This window comes from Tamandua tetradactyla, chromosome 23 (genome assembly GCF_023851605.1).
Source record: "Tamandua tetradactyla isolate mTamTet1 chromosome 23, mTamTet1.pri, whole genome shotgun sequence".
In the NCBI taxonomy this organism is placed as follows: domain Eukaryota; kingdom Metazoa; phylum Chordata; class Mammalia; order Pilosa; family Myrmecophagidae; genus Tamandua; species Tamandua tetradactyla.
The window spans coordinates 24,497,521-24,512,981 of record NC_135349.1 but is presented as its reverse complement, the minus strand read 5'-3'; the positions used below and the strand labels follow the sequence as shown (position 1 = coordinate 24,512,981).

The window sequence follows — 15,461 nt, the reverse complement described above, 5'->3', positions numbered from 1 at the left end:
TCTATAGAAATGTCCAATTTAAGACATCCAGGGAAAGATACCTTGGTTCAAGAAGGCCATTTCTCTCTCAGCTGGAAGGGCACACGGTGAACATGGCAGTGTCTGCTGGCTTTCTCCTGACTCTACCAAAAGGGACTCTCTCCAAAATGTTTTCTCTTTTAAAGGATTCCAGTAAGCAACTCCACCTTCACGGATGGAGGCACACCTCCATGGAAATCATCTAATCAAAAGTTACCACCCACAATTGGGTGGGTCACATCTCCATGGGAACAATCAAAATGCTCCCACCCAGCAATACTGAATGAAGATTAAAGGACGTGGATTTTCTGGGGTCCACCACAGATTCCACTGGCACAATGACTTTTGACTGGACCTAATAATGGAGGAGAAATGCCCAAAGGACAATATTGGTATAACTGAAAAGAATGGAATATAAACTAAATGCTTTATATCAACATTAAATTTCTAGAACTTTATTCTGTACTTTTCTTAGGAAAAATAGATGGAAGGCTAAGTGTTCAAGGAGCGTGTTGCATGCAACCTACTCTCAAATGTTTCAGAGATGATAGATATGCCAAATGGCAGCTTAGCGAGGTGTGGGATTTAGTTCGTCCTCCAGAACACCTACTAAATAGCCAGGAATAGTACAGAACAACTCCTGGGGCCACATCAGCGCAGTGTACCCCAGGCTGAATCAACTGGACCGGCTACGAGTCCCCCAGAACCATGAGTTCCCCTCAGCTGTGGTGGCTGGCGCCCCTCCCCCACAGGCTGCTTCCCAGAGGGGAAAGGAAAGAGACTTTACCAGCAGCAGGGGCTGAGTGCAACAAACCTTCAATTGTGGAATTAATTCACAAATTCTGACTATAAAAATAGGCCCCCAGCACAGCTGAACTTGGTCAAAGCAGAGTTCGCTGATTTTTGCCCTGGCACCAAGGGGGCAGGGCTGATGGAAAAAGAAAAAAAGAAACAGGTTTTTTTGATCGGATAACACATAATACTTGAAAGGGTCTGGGCCCTGAAGGAAAGGAGGGGGCATATAGGATCTGAAGGTACACAAAGCAACATACCAACTTATACTCTCGATTGGCAAACCTGAAGAACCGGCTCCTGCTCTGAGAAGGATTCTTCTTTTTTCTGTGGCTGTGTTTCTACAAAGGCTGGACTGCCTTTGGATACAGCAGCAGGGCTTCTCAGGCTGCAACTGCCCCAGGCATAGGCAGAAACAAGCTTGTTGGAGAGTTTGTCTGGAGCCTGTGCCTTCCCCAGGAGAGGGGTGGGGCCCAGCTCAGGTTGGATTCCCTCCCTCTAGGAATTCAGACCCCAAGGTCTGGAAAACTGAAGCAATTAAAGCCAGCCTACAACCTCACCTCTGTCTCCACCACGCCCCCAGCAGGGAGAGTCTGCTGAAGTTAAAGGTACTGCAGCACCTTAAGCTGGTGGGACCTGCAGGCAGACAAGTGCCACATACTGGGCAGGATAGGAAAAACACAGAGTCCAGAGACTTCACAGGAAAGTCTTTCAACCTGCTGGGTCTCACCCTCAGGGAAAACTGATGCAGATGACTCTTTCCTCCTAACAGGAGGCCAGGTTGGTCTGAGAAATTCTGGCTGGGGCCTATAATACCTAAGTAGACCCTCCTAAGCCAGGGCGGGGGAGGGGGGAAGGCACCATACAGTCAGGACAAGAAACAAAAAATAAGAACTGAAAAGTTCTGATCTGTTAAACAAAACTAAGCTAGTGGTCCAGAAAAACTGAACTGAATGTCAAAGAACAGATAGACAACAAATTCATCCGGCAAGAAAATCCTAGGTAAAAGAAGTGAAAACAATCTCCAGAAAAACTAATTAAGGTAATCAAATGCCTAGACACTGGCAAAAAATAATGAATCACACTAGGGAAATTGAAGATATGGCCCAGTCAAAGGAACAAACCAACAATTCAAATGAGATACAGGATTTGAAACATTTAATTCAGAATGTTCAAACAGATGTGGAAAACTTCATAAAAAATCAAATCAATGACTTGAGGGAGGATATAAAGAAGGCAAGGAATGAACAAAGAGAAGAAATCAAAAGTCTGAAAAAACAAATCACAGAATTTATGGGAATGAAAGGCACAGTAGAAGAGATGAAAAACAAACAATGGAAACCTACAATGTCAGATTTCAAGAGGCAGAAGATAAGATTAGTGAATTGGAGGACAGAACATCTGAAATCCGACAAGAAAAAGAAGATATAGGGGGAAAAAATGGAAAAATATGAGTAGGGACTCAGGGAATTGAATGGCAACATGAAGTGCACAAATATGCTTGTGGGTGTCCCAGAAGGAGAAGAGAAGGGAAAAGGAGGAGAAAAACTAATGGAGGAAATTATCACTGAAAATTTCCCAACTCTTATGAAAGACTTAAAATTAGAGATCCAAGAAGTGCAGCATACCCCAAAAAGAATAGATCCAAACAGACATTCTTCAAGACACTTACTAATCAGAATGTCACAGGTCGAAGAGAAAGAGAGGATCTTGAAAGCAGCAAGAGAAAAGCAATCCATCACATACAAAGGAAGCCCAATAAGACTATGTGTAAAGTTCTCAGCAGAAACCATGGAGGCGAGAAGACAGTGGGATGTTTTGAGAAAAACTGCCAACCAAGAATTCTATATCCAGCAAAATTGTCCTTCAAAAATGAGGGAGAAATTAAAACATTTTCAGACAAAAAATCACTGAGAGAATTTGTGACCAAGAGACCGGCTCTGCAAGAAATACTAAAGAGAGCGCTAGAGGCAAATATGAAAAGACAGGAGAAAGAGGTGTGGAGAAGACTGTAGAAATGAAGACTATCAGTAAAGGTAAAAAGAAGAAAAATTAGATATGACATATAACATCAAAAAGGCAAAATGGTACAAGAAAGTACTATTCATACACTAATATCTCTAAATGTTAATGGATTAAAATCCCCAATCAAAACACATAGACTGGCAGATGGATTAAAAGACAGGACCCATTTATATGCTGTCTACAGAAAACACATCTTAGACCCAAGGAAAAACATAGGTTGAAAATGAAAGGTTGGGAAAAGATATTTCATGCAAATAACAATCAGAAAAGAGCAGGAGTAGCTATACTAATAGCCAACAAATTAGACTTCAAATGTAAAATAGTTAAAAGAGACAGAGAAGGAAACCATGTGTTAATAAAAGGAACAATTCAACAAGAAGACAGAACAATCATAAATATTCATGCACCAAGCCAGAATGCTCCAAAATACATGAGGCAAACACTGAAAAGAGAAATAGACACATCTACCATAATAGTTGGAGACTTCAATTCCCCACTCTCATCAATGGACAGAACATCTAAGCAGAGAATCAATAAAGAAACAGAGAATTTAAATAATATAATAAATGAGCTAGACTTAACAGACATTTATAGAACATTATACCCCACAACAGCAGTATACACCTTTTTCTAAAGTGCTCATGGATCATTCTCAAGGATACCCCATATGCTGGGTCAGAAAGCAAGTCTCAATAAATTTAAAAAGACTGAAATCATACAAAACACTTTCTCAGATCACAAAGGAATGAAGTTGGAAATCAATAATAGGCAGTGGGCCGGAAAATTCACAGATATGTGGAGGCTCAACAACACAGTCTTAAACAACCAGTGGGTCAAGGAAGAAATTACAAGAGAAATCAGTAACTACCTCGAGGCAAATCTAAATGAAAACACAACGTACCAAAATTTATGGGATGCAGCAAAGGTACTAAGAGGGAAATTTATTGCCCAAAATGCCTATATCAAAAAAGAAGAAAAGGCAAAAATTGAGGAATTAACTGTCCACTTGGAAAAGCTAGAGAAAGAACAGCAAACTAACCCCAAAGCAAGCAAAAGGAAAGAAATAATGAAGATTAGAGCAGAAATAAATGAAATTGAGAATATGAAAACAATTGAGAAAATCAACAAAACCAGAAGTTGGTTCTATGAGAAAATCAATAAGATTGATGGGCCCTTAGCGAGGTTGACAAAAAGAAGAGAGAGGATGCAAATAAATAAGATCAGAAACGGAAGAGGAGACAGAACCACTGACCCCAGAGAAATAGAGAAAGTAATGACAGTATACTATGAACAACTTTATGCTAATAAATTCAACAATGTAGATGAAATGGACAACTTTCTAGAAAGGCTTAAACAACCAACATTGACTTGAGAAGAAATATATGACCTCAACAAACAAGTAAAGAAATTCAACCAGTCATAAAGAAGCTCCCCAAAAAGAAAAGTCCAGGACCAGATGGCTTCACATGTGAATTCTACCAAACATTCGAGAAAGAATTAATACCAATCCTGCTCAAACTCTTCCAAAAAATTGAAGAGGAGGGAAAGCTACCTAACTCGTTCTATGAAGCCAACATCACCCTCATACCAAAGCCAGACCCTCATACCAAAGCCAGCCTTTCAAAAAAAGCCAGAAGAAATTACAAAAATAAATCAAACTACATACCAATCTCTCTAATGAATATAGATGCAAAAATCCTCAACAAAATTCTAGCAAATCGAATCCAGCAGCATTTAAAGAATTATACACCATGACCAAGTAGGATTCATCCCAGGAATGCAAGGATGTTTCAACATAAGAAAATCAATTAATGTAATACACTATATCAACAAATCAAACCAGAAAAACTACATGATCATCTCGATTGATGCAGAAAAGGCGTTAGACAAAATTCAACAAACTTTCCTGTTGAAAACACTTCAAAGGATAGGAATAGAAGGGAACTTCCAAAAATGATGAAGGGAATTTATGAAAAACCCACAGTTAACATTATCCTCAATGGGGAACTACTGAAAACTTTCCCCCTAAAATCAGGAACAAGACAAGGATGTCCACTATCACCACTTTTATTCAAGATTGTGTTGGAAGTTCTAGCAAGAGCAATTAGACAAGAAAATGAAATACAAGGCATCAAAATTGGAAAGGAAGAAGTAAAACTATCACTGTTTGCAGAAGATATGATACTGTATGTCAAAAACCCCAAAAAATCCACAGCAAAACTACTAGAGCTAATAAATGACTACATCAAAGTGGCAGGTTACAAGATCAGCACTCAAAAATCTGTAGTGTTTCTATACACTAGTAATAAACAATCTGAGGGGGAATCAAGAAAAAAATTTCATTTACAATTGCAACCAAAAGAATAAAATATTTAGGAATAAATTAAACTAAAGAAACAAAAGACCTATACAAAGAAAACTACAAGAAATTGTTAAAAGAAATCACAGAAGACCTAAATAGATGGAAGGGCATACTGTGTTCATGGATTGGAAGACTAAATATAATTAAGATGTCATTTCTACCTAAATTGATTTACAGATTCAATGTAATACCAATTAAAATCCCAAAAACTTACTTTTCAGAAACAGAAAAACCAATAATCAAATTTATCTGGAAGGGCAGGTGCTCCGAATAGCTAAAAGTATCCTGAGAAAAAAAATGAAGTTGGAGGTCTCATACTACCTGACTTTAAGGCGTATTATGAAACTACAGTGATCAAAATGGCATGATACTGGCAAAAAGATAGATATATTGTCCAATGAAATCGAATAGAGTGTTCAGATATAGACCCTCTCATCTATGGACAATTGATCTTTGATAAGGCAGTCATGCCAACTCACCTGGGACAGAACAGTTTCTTCAATAAATGGTGCTTAGAGAACTGGATATTCATAAGCAAAAGAATGAAAGAAGATTCATCTCTCACACCCTACACAAAAATTAACTCAAAATGGATCAAAGACCTAAACATTAGATCTAAGACCATAAAACTGTTGGAAGAAAATTTAGGGAGATATCTTATAAATCTTAAAATAGGAGGCACTTTTCTAGACCCATACCCAAAGCATAAGCATTGAAGAAAGAAAGAAAGAAATGGGAACTCCTCAAAATTCAACACTTTTGTGCATCAAAGAACTTTGTCTAGAAAGTAAAAGTACAGCCTACACAATGGGAGACAATATTTGGAAACAATATATCAGATAAAGGTCTAGTATTCAGAATATATAAAGGGATCGTTCAACTCAACAACAAAAAGACAGACAACCCAATTACAAAATGGGCAAAAGACATGAACAGACACTTCTCAGAAGAGGAAATACAAATAGCCAAAAGGTATATGAAAAAATGCTCAACTTCCCAGGCTATTAGGGAAATGCAAATCAAAACCGCAAAGAGATATCATCTCACACCCACCAGAATGGCCATTATCAATAAAACAGAAAATGACAAGTGCTGGAGAGGATGTGGAGGAAGAGGCACACTTATCCACTGTTGGTGGGAATGTCAAATGGTGCAACCACTGTGGAAGGCAGTTTGGTGGTTCCTCAGGAAGTTAAATATAGAATTGCCATGTGACCCGGCAATACCATTGTTAGGTATCTACTCAGAGGACATGAGGGCAAGGGCACAAATGGACATTTGCACACCAATGTTTATAGCAGCCTTATTTACAATTGCCAAGAGATGGAAACAGCCCAAAAGTCCATCAACAGATGAGTGGCTAAACAAGCTGTGGTATATACACATGATGGAATATTATGCAGCTGTAAGACAGAATAAAGTTCTGAAGTATGTAACAACATGGATGGACTTTAAGGACACTATGCTGAGTGAGATTTGCCAAAAACAAAAGGACAAATACTGTATGGTCTCACTGATATGAACTGACATTAGTGAATAAACTTGGAGAATGTCATTGGTAACAGAGACCATCAGCAGATAGAAATAAGGTAAGATATTGGGTAATTGGAGCTGAAGGGATACAGATTGTCCAACAGGACTGATTGTAAAAACTCAGAAATGGATAGAACAATACTACCTAACTGTAATATAATTATGTTAAAATACTGAATGAAGCTGAATGTGAGAATGATAGAGGGAGGAGGGCTGGGGGCACAAATGAAATCAGAAGGAAAGATAGATGATAAAGACTCAGATGGTACAATCTAGGAATGCCTAGAGTGTATAAGAATGGTGACTAAAGGTACAAATTTAAAAAATGTTTTTGCATGAGGAAGCACATAGGAATGTCATTGCTGCAGGGTGTTGAAAATAGATAGTAATTAATATTTTAAAATTTTAACTTATGTCTGAGACTAAAGCAAAAACTGTTTATTTGGTACAAAATCTATATTTTGACTAGTGCATTTCCTAATATAACTTATGTGGACAGCTTAATTGAACACCATCAGTACATGGGACCTTGAGTAGGGCATGAGATTTTGTTGGTTTGTCTAGAGTGATGCCCCGATAAATCCCAGAGTGATGCCCTGATAAATCCCAGAGTAATTTGAACAGTGAATAGGGAAGTATTTGCAAAGTCCCCTTGGGGGAATGGTGAGAAAGGGGGAAAATTCAACTTCCCCAAGTTGATTTCTTGATATTCTCACAAGCAGTGGGGACAACCAAAGCAATAAGCTGAGCTCCCAATCTTGGGGTTTGTTCATATGAAACTTAACCCCACGAAGGATAGGTCAAGCCTACTTAAAATTAGGCCTAAGAGTCACTCCAAAAGAACATCTTTTGTTGCTCAGATGTGGCCTCTCTCTCCAGCCAACACAACAAGCAAACTCACCGCTCTCCCCCTGTCTACGTGAGACATGACTCCCGGGGTGTGGACCTTCCTGGCAATGTGGGACAGAAATCCTAGAATGAGCTGAGATTTAGCATCAAGGGATTGAGAAAACTTCTTGACCAAAAGGGGGAAGAGTGAAATAAGACAAAATAAAGTGTCAGTGGCTGAGAGTTTCCAAATAGAGTCAAGAGATTATTCTGGAGGTGTTATTCTTACGCATTAAATAGATATCACCTTGTTAGTCAAGATGTAGCGGAGAGGCTGGAGAGAACTGCCTGAAAATGTAGAGCTGTGTTCCAGTAGCCATGTTTCTTGGAGATGATTGTATAATGATATAGCTTTCACAATGTGACTGTGTGATGGTGAAAACCTTGTGTCTTATGCTCCTTTTATCTACCTTATCAACAGACGAGTAAAACAAATGGAATAAAAATTAAAAATAGGGGGAACAATTGTTAAAATAAATTTAGACTGAAATGCTAATGATCAGTGAAAGAGAGGGGTAAGGGGTATGGTATGTATGAATTTTTTTCTGTTGTCTTTTTATTTCTTTTCCAGAATTGATACAAACATTCTAAGAAATGATCATGATGATGAATATGCAACTATGTGATGATATTATGAATTACTGATTATATATGTAGAATGGATTAACTATCATAAAAAATTTTAAAAAGATGATAGATAGATGGACAGAGACACAGACAGATAACAATAAATGTGGCAAGATGTTAAAAGTTGGTAAATCTGGGTATCTGGACAGGGGCTATCTGTATTTGTTTTGTACTATTTTTGCAACTGTCTGTAAATTTGAAATTATTTCAAAATAAAAAGTAAAAAAATCAAGCCCATCAATCGAATGGGAGGAAACAGTTGTAATTTATATAGCTGATAGTGGTTAAGTATCCAGACTATATGAAGAACTCCTACAAGACAACAAGAAAAACACAAAGAACCCAATTAAAAAAATAGGAAAATGACTTGAAAAGACTGGACAAAGAAGATATACAAATGGTTGATAAGCACATTAAAAGATGCTCAACATTATTATTCATGATATACCAATTCAAATCTACTAGGATGGCTATTATTAACAAAAAAAGAGAGAGAGAGAGAGAGAGAGAAAAGAACAAGTGTTTCTGAGGATGTGGAGAAATTAGAACTCTCTCATGCATTGCTGGTAGAAAAGTAAAATGGTACAACTGCTGCAGAAAATAGTTTGGCAGTTCTGAAAAAAGTTGAACATAGAATTAACATATGATCTGGCAACTCCATTCCTAGGTTTACATGCCTAAAAATTGAAAGCAGTGACTCAAACACATACGTTTACATAAATGTTCATAGCAGCATTATGCACTTAGCCAAAAGGTGGAAACAACCCAAATCCCAATGTTCATCAACAGATGAAAGGATAAATAAAACGTGGTCTGTACATAAGTGGAATATTATACAGCCATAAAAAGGAATGAAGTTCTGATATGTGCTGACACATAGGTGAACCTTGAAAACGTTATGCTAAGTGAAATAAGGTGGACACAAAAGGGCAAATATTGTATGATTCCACTTATATGATATTTCTAGAATAGTTATATTCAGAGACAGAAAGTAGAATAGAGGTTACCAGGAGATGGGGGGAGGAGAGAATGAATAGGGACCTATTGCTTAATGGGTACAGAGTTCTCTTTGCAGTGATTAAAACGTTTTGGTACTGGATAGTGGTAATATTGCATATTGTGACTATAATTAATTCCAATTAATTGTACACTTAAAAATGGTAAATTATATATATATGCATATATATATCATTTTTCCACCACAATAAAATGAGATTTTAAAAGGATCCAGAAAAATAAAAAATTTTTAAGCAGTTAGTTAAAAAAGGATCCAGAGAGGAAAGGGCTGACTTGCATAGGCCTAGGAGTGAGGGAAAAGCACCGTGAAAAGATGTTGAGGAGCAGTGCTGGAGCCTGGGCCTACCAGTGCCCTCCCCCACACATTGAACCCCCTTTGCGCTATCCTCTCTACCTCGTTGCATTTTCCAGATTACACCACAACTGACAACTTGCCCAGATTATGAGGACAAGGGTCAGGATTGATCTGATTCATCTCTACAGCCTTTGTGCTCAGGGCCCAGCCTGGTGTAGAATACATGGAAGATGGTTTTGATGAATGAATTAATAAAGCCACACCAAGACTTAGAAGTCTGCAAATGCCCTGTATTGGTGAGGACGTGGGGAAGCAGCCTTCTGACATTGTTGATGGGAGCGTAAACTGATTCAAGGACAAAACAAAAGTATCTATCAAGCTGAACATTATCTTTGGCCTAGGAGTTCCACTTTCAGGAACTTACCTGATAAACTTATATACTGGTGTTCCAAGAAACAAGAGAAACGTATTCATGACATCATTGTGTGTAATAGCAAAATACCAGAAACAACTTTTTTGTCCCAAATTTAGGGACTTACACAAATTATGTTATATCTATAATACAAGGCTCTGCAGCTGTCAAATAGAATGAGACCTCTCTACGTGCACAGATGGGGGAACAAGCTCTGAGATATATCAAGTGGAAACAGAATAATATAGAAAAATATATATTGTGTGCTAATATTTATGTTTTACAAGAGGGAGGGAATTAGATGCATACCTGTTTATATGTGATAGGATATTATGGAAAGATAAATAAGAAACTCAGAACAGTGGTTGCCTCTCAAGAGGAAAACTGAAGTGTTAGGGGCTAGGGTGGGTAGGGGTGGGGTCTTATTTTACATTGTATACTCTGTTACTGCTTGAGTTTTTATTAAGTGCATATTTTCAATAATAATTAAAAATTTTAAGTAATAAAAGAAGTATATTGGATGGTTATGGAGAAGAGAAATTCAGCCCTCCATTATGCCATAGATGGAAACATCTCAGACCTTTTTAAGAGCCTCTTTTTCACCTGTTTTTCTATCTGTCTGTGTGTCTCTCCCTCTTCCTCTTTTTCTCTCTTTACCTCTCTCTATCTCTAATTCTCTCTAATCTTTTTAGGAGTCTCTGTTCTCTCTCTCTCTCTCTCCCCCCCATCCCCCTCTCTCTCATATCCTTTTTGCTCACCTCTTTCAAAATGTGCTGGGATTTCAGGAGCATATTCTGGTGAGGAAAGGAACAAGACTGGAACCAGAGGCTAGGGGACTCAATCCTGCAAGAGAGCCATTTCTTAATTGAACTCTGCCCCAAGGAGCTTGATTCAGGCTGTTGTTAAGATCCATGTATCACCTCAGAGGCAGCGAGCAAGAGGTTCCTGGCAGTGCCTGTGTGCCAAATGGGGGTTCTGAATGAGCAGTTTCCTTTCCATCAAGGCCCAGCCTGGCACTACAAGCGTTAGAAGACAGTTTTGACTCCAGGGGAGTCTGGGAAGCCAGTCTGGGGGTCAGGACTAGCTTTAATCCTGGGGAAACCATACCAACAGGCAGGGAAACTGAGGCAGAAGCTTTGACTCACAGCACAGAGGATAGGAAAAAGGGGCTTGTTTGGCATAAAGTGCCCAGGGCTTACTTCAGGCAGTCAGAGGAAGACAAAAGTCCCTGGGCTTTTTGGAGAACAGAGTGGAGGACATGTTATTTGGGAAATGGCAGGGATACAGGAAAGGTAGTAGGTTAGTGGGGTACAAGCTCCATTGTTTAGCCTAAAGCTTTTCTTAATCCCTCCCATCTTTATATGCCAAAGCAGATATCATAGAATTGGAATCATTCCTCCTATGATTCCAGGGCCGGAAGAATTTTTAAACACCTTCTAGATAATGTTCTATATGATGTTGGAACTTCTGCTATCCTCTGGGCTCGATTCATGCACTAACAAGACTGGTAAAGCTCTTAGAGACTGTGGAACCTGATATACAAGGCCCCTCTTTCTCCTTGGGGGAAACAGACCTGGGAGAATTCCCCCCCCCCCCAAACCTTTTCTCAGCCTGGCCCGAGTCCCAGCTCCCAGGAAGAAGCCCATACCTGAGACAGTTCCACCTTCTCCTCCTCAGAGCCAGCAGGAGCCGGCACAGTGCTGAGAAGCCCAGAATGTCCTCCAGCTTCTTCCGTGGTCAGGCCAGCTTCATTAAAAAGAACTTTGATCCCTGAGGATTTGTTCATGGAGGCGTTATTGTGTACTTGGTCACAGTTCCCATGGCTACGGGCTCACAGTAAGAAGGGAATGGGTATAGGTCAACATCATCCTGAAAAATAGAAATTTGACCTCATTTATAGTCAGAGATGCAACAGGTGACCTTGCAAAAGGCACAGCATGAATGGCGTTCAGAGTTCTGAATGACTTAGTAGAAAAGAACATTAAATAAGTAGCCCATGCAGAAGCATGGCTTCCATCCCTGGCTCAGCTTAGGTACTTAATAGCTGATAATGGCTCCTAAGGGTATTCACCTATTAACCTTTATATCTGGAAAAGAGATAAAACTGAAATATTGCAAACCGGCAGCACTCAAGCCAAATCTAACCCAAAGCCCTCTTTTGTCTGATTTCAGAGTATTAAACTTTTTTTGAGTCAATTTTTTGTAAAAATTAGGACATTTCACAGAAAAAATTCAATTCCCAGTGTCGAAGCCTTCCCACCAAAGACTTTATTTACAATTGAACAAAATTGGATTTACTGACTCATTGCAATGAGGAAGGCCACGTGATAAGGGGAATCGTAGTAAGGGGGTGTGGGAAACGACTCACTTCAGGATTTGGGCTTGTGATAGGTGATTCTGGGGAGGATTCAAGGAATAGGGCTTCCATTGAATATCATATTTTTATCCAAATGATGGGAAGAAAGGAGCAAGACTAAAGCTACAATTGATAAAGAAGGAGGAGGATGCTTTTGGCATTTATATTAGCCAGGATGGGGGATGTTTGGTCATTTCTGTGGTTTGGACATTGTGATAGTTAGATTCAGTCGTCAACTTGGCCAGGTGAGCATACCTAGTCTTGTTGCTGCGGACATAAGCCAATGGTACGTGAACCTCATCTGTTGCTAATTACATCTGCAGTCGGCTAGGAGGCGTGTCTGCTGCAATGAGTGACATTTGACTTAATTGGCTGGTGCTTAAATGAGAGAACGCAATGTAGCACAGCCTAAGCAGCTCGGCATTCCTCATCTCAGCATTCACAGCTCAGCCCAGGCCTTTGGAGATGCAGAAAGAAGTCACCCTGGGGAAAGTTGTTGGAACCCAGGGGCCTGGAGAGAAGACCAGCAGAGACCATCTTGTGCCTTCCACGTAAGAAAGAACCTCAGTGGAAAGTTAGCTGCCTTTCCTCTGAAGAACTAACAAAATAAATCCCCTTTTATTAAAAGCCAATCCGTCTCTGGTGTGTTGCATTCCGGCAGCTAGCAAACTAGAACAGATTTGGTACCAGAGAGTGGGGTGCTGTTGTGGTTTGCAAATACCAGATATGTTGGAACAATTTTTTGGATGGTTAAGGGGAGAATTTTGGAGGAACTGTGAAGAGAATGATGGAGAAGTCCTGGAGTGCTTGAAGAGACTGTTGGTATAAACGGAACCACTACCAATCTTGACAAAGGAGGACACAAGAGGGAAAAAATGGAGTTTGCAGAGTGAGAACCATGGAAGCTCAGGTCTGAAGCCAAGAAACCTTGGCCAGGAGAGTGGATCCACCCATATACATGGAGAGGGTGAGTTTACCCTGAAGGGCGAGGATGAGCCTCCCACCTTGTTGCAGTGGAAGAGTTGTGCAGCCTCAGGCTTTGGAGAAGATACAGCATGCTCCTTGCGGGACCCTGGCTACCACCACATGGAGGGGTTGAGTGTGTGCCCCAGAAATGGCAGAGAGCCCGGGGTGCCCCTGATCTTGGAGAGGGTGGAGCTGGAAAAAAGGTGGTCTCCTCAGTGTTCCCCGAGGTTGATTTGGAAAGAGGCAGTTCACTGCATAGGCCCTTGGAAAGGGTGGGACTGCCACTTTCTAAAGCCGAAGGATAAATAACTTTCAGACTTTGAAATTCAATGGTGTTTGCCCTGTGAGTTTTCATTCCAGTTTCTCCGAACCCGTGACTGTCCTCCTTTGCATATTGGCATCAGATAACTTGTTTTGAAATTCACAGGTCCACAGCCAGGAGAGAATGTTTTTGCACCTGTTTAAGGTGATGCTTGTAGTTGCCAAGTTGACAAAGGGTGGACATGTGGTAGTTAGATTCACTTGTCAACTTGGCCAGGTAAACATGCCTAGTTCTGTTGCTGTGGCCATGAGCCAATGGTACGTGAACCTCATCTGTTGCTGAGTACATCTGCAGTCAGTTAGGAGGCGTGCCTGCTGCAATGAATGATGTTTGAGTTAATTGGTTAGTTGCTTAAATGAGAGAGCTCAAAGTAGCACAGCCCTAGCAGCTCAGCATACCTCACCTTAGCACTCACAGCTCAGCCCAGGCCTTTGGAGATGCAGAAAGAAATCACCCTGGAGAAAGTTGTTGGAACCCAGAGGCCTGGAGAGAAGGCCAGCAGAGATCACCCTGTGCCTTCCCACGTAAGAAAGACCCTCAGTGGAAAGTTAACTGCCTTTCCTCTGAAGAACTAACAAAATAAACCCCCTTTTAGTAAAAGCCAATCTGTCTTTGGTGTGTTGCATTCTGGCAGCTAGCAAGCTAGAACAGGGACTAACTGCATCCTGAAGAGCTCACTGAGCTGAATCCAACAACCATGGCTATGCCCTGGTAAAGAGAAGTCTCCAGAAACAGTCTTTTGTTACCTCTAATGAGCACAATATTCATTATGTTTAAATTTGGCAGAAAATTACAAATGTTGGTAGCTTAAATACAAAAGGATTTTCTCTCTCATATGAAAAAAATCCAAGGAAGGGAAGGGATATAAAGGTGAAACAGAAGGCATTCTTAGGACAGTGGGACTATCTTGTATGATAATGTCATGGTGGATATTTTGACATTATGCATTGTCAAAACCCATGTAACAGTACAACACAAAGAGTGAACCCTAATAAAAGTATGACTTTAGTTAGTGATAATGTATCAATATTTGTTCAGTTTTTTTAAAAAATGTAACTCACTAATACAGGATGTTAATAATAGGGGATATTGTGAGTGGGGGCTATATGGGCACTGTTTGCACTTTCAATTTTTCTATAAACCTAAAACTTGTCTAAAAAGTAAAACTTATTAAAAAAAAAATCCAGTGTGGACCATGGCGGCTCAGTGGCAGAGTTTTCACCTGCCATGCCAGAGGCCCAGGTTCGATTCCCAGTATCTGTTCATGAAAACAAAAAAAATCCAAAGGTCATGAGTTAAAGCCTAGGATAAGATGGCAACTCCTTAGAGTCATCAAGGACCCATATTCTTTCCATCTTTCTGTTTTGCCATTCTTAGCACATGACTTTTATCTTCATGGTTATAGTCCAAGATGGCTGTGGGGCTTCAGCTATAATGTCCACATACCAGGAAACAAGGGAGAAGGAGGGAAGATGAAAGGACTTTACCTTACTTTCTGTCCCTTTTCTTATAAGTCCCTCCAACTAGTTGCTGTCAAATTTTTTCTTTCCAATGGTAGACTTATTTATATTAGGAAAACTTCTTTCACTCAAATTTCATTTACTCACTAAATGCTTACAGAGTTCCTACTATGGGTCAAACATGGCTGTTGGTATTGTGGATTGTGCAGGTTTGAAAGGATGTATGTACCTGTTCTAGTTTCCCAGCTGCTGGGATGCAGTATACCAGAAACAGAATGGCTTTTAAAAAGGGGAATTTAATAAGTTGCTAGTTTACAGTTCCAAGGCTGAGAAAATGTCCCAATTAAAGGAAGTCTATAGTATGTCCAACCTAAGGCCTGGAGAGCTC

At 39.8% G+C, this 15,461-nt stretch overlaps 1 protein-coding gene across 2 annotated transcripts in view; it reads right to left on the bottom strand.

Annotated features, from left to right (window-relative positions):
* TMEM219 (transmembrane protein 219) overlaps positions 1-11,736 on the bottom strand; it is a 37,344-nt gene extending 25,608 nt beyond the window's left edge. Inside the window, exon 1 of one of the 2 annotated variants that reach the window (XM_077141285.1) lies at positions 11,618-11,736. The gene's annotated coding sequence lies outside the window, so the exon portion shown is untranslated. The remainder of the gene's footprint in view (positions 1-11,617) is intronic. The other variant, XM_077141287.1, reaches the window with a different exon arrangement.
* Between the last annotated feature and the right edge of the window lie 3,725 nt (positions 11,737-15,461).